At 31.4% G+C, this 2,063-nt stretch overlaps 1 pseudogene; it reads left to right on the plus strand.

Annotated features, from left to right (window-relative positions):
• Window positions 1-2,063, plus strand: part of LOC119588959 — a 58,988-nt pseudogene that overhangs the window by 4,580 nt on the left and 52,345 nt on the right.

Below are 2,063 nucleotides of genomic sequence, written 5' to 3' on the forward strand. Positions count from 1 at the left end.
AGGCTGAAGTTATGAAAACCTTGAAGCACTTTAAAGTAATATTTGCTGTAAAATTTAAACTTAAAGTGTTCAAAGACATTTGAAATGGAGTAAAATACTTTTATTGAAAATCAGATATTACTTGTTTCCTTCTTGGCAAATCATGGGTAAATGGAAGTATTATATTAAAATTGACACATAATTATCATTACTAGGCACTTACATATTATATTTATGTGTTTATTTTCTTAAATCATCCCAAGGACCAGAATAAAAGTACCAGCCCACTAAGAACACTCAGTCTTATTTTTTCTACGGATTCATGTACTCGACACCCAAACCAAAATCTGGATACAGTAGTGGTAAAGTAGAAGAGTGTATTGTTTAACTGCAAGCCAGACTACAGGACTAAAACCAATTAATTCTGGGTTTGCTAACTCTGTGAGGCTAGAATTTATGACATATAGGCTATGGCCTCTCAGTGCTAGGTGCAAGGTTGATGTTCAGTGGAGAGTCTCTGCTGTGTAGTCTGTGGTGTATCTGGGTTTCCCTGTGGCTTTCATTGAGTTGAGACAAACAATGATATTAAGGGAATAGATAAGAATAATACTTGGGTGAGCTTCGTGCACTTTTTCAAGCTTTGTTTTAGGATACATAACAGTAAAAAGTAATTTTAGATAAATCTTTATTCTGTAATATGACTGAATATGTATGCAGAGTAATCAGATATCTTACTGAATAATTTTATTCATAATGGTATACTGATATATATTGGGATATTTGTACATCTATATGAATTTGTTTGTCAAAGAAATTGATAAGATACTTAAAATGAAGTTAAAAACCTTGCATGTAAAAATTAACATTGCTACAAATATAGAAAAGTTATGAGTGAGAATAAGTAATTATATAATGTAGATTAGACTGATTTTGTGTGATTGTTTGAAAGTGCCAGTTATGTGATTTATTTGATTAACATTTTAGCATAGTATCTAAATCAGAAATACAATATTTTGATAATCATTTTAGTGTTACATCCTCAGAATTATGAAAATATAATGTTTCAAAAGGACAAAATTCTTTTGAAAGTGTGCTTGCAAGACACTTACATAACATATTTTGCAGTGTAGAGCTGTTAATTCTCATTCTGCAATAGGAATAACTACATGTATATTTTACAATATTGACTCATTGATTTGTATTCATACCTTTTCTATAGTTGTGTGTAACGTTTCCCTTTGGGTGTGCCCTTTTGTTATATGACCGTAAGTCTTCAGGGATTAGTGGGTAGTTTATGGTACAGCTTTTGAAATTTCTCTCCTTTAAATTTTACCATTTCACATTTTGAAAGTCATGGGACACTTAAAAATGCAAATGTTATAAATTCTTCCTTAACTCTTTAACTACAACTCACTGTCGTGTAGCAGTGATCTCAGTTGAAATTGATTATCTGCATATTCTCTAATTCTCTGGTATGGAAACAGAGCTTCTATTATTTAAGATATGATCGACAAATGCTTGCATGGGAATTTCTCTATTCCTCACATTTTACTTTATCTAAACAGTGACAGAGAGTGATACCCTTTGGTTTTAAGGTAACGGTCAATACAGCTTGTGAATGTACTTTAGTATACTTTTTAGTACTTTTTCTCTAGTGTTACAGTTACTCTTCCTTCATGTTTATCTAATTCCATTCTTGTATGTCATCATTGTCTCTGTGAATGTTAAGCAGACTGTAATTATTTGTAAATGCAGCAATTAAGCCTTTAATGTTAATATGTATATCATGTAAATATTTCAGCATAGACTTTGAATTACAAATATATATATTTTTTTTATTGTTAGTGAGTGTTAAAAAGTATATTTATGAATCCACAGCTATGAGGAACTGGATACGAGTAGCTGTTTTAACAGCTATCATAGTTGCTGTTATAATCCTCTTTGACAGAGGACAGGTCATAAAGATAACTACCATAAACCAGGTCAAGAAATCCTCCACAATCAACAAATATGATGTGTGGCCTCCATTCTCTGTCAAGCAGAAGCTACTAGGGTATGTTATCACATATGTGTTCACAATAGAA

Source organism: Penaeus monodon, chromosome 24 (assembly GCF_015228065.2).
Source record: "Penaeus monodon isolate SGIC_2016 chromosome 24, NSTDA_Pmon_1, whole genome shotgun sequence".
Lineage (NCBI taxonomy): Eukaryota > Metazoa > Arthropoda > Malacostraca > Decapoda > Penaeidae > Penaeus > Penaeus monodon.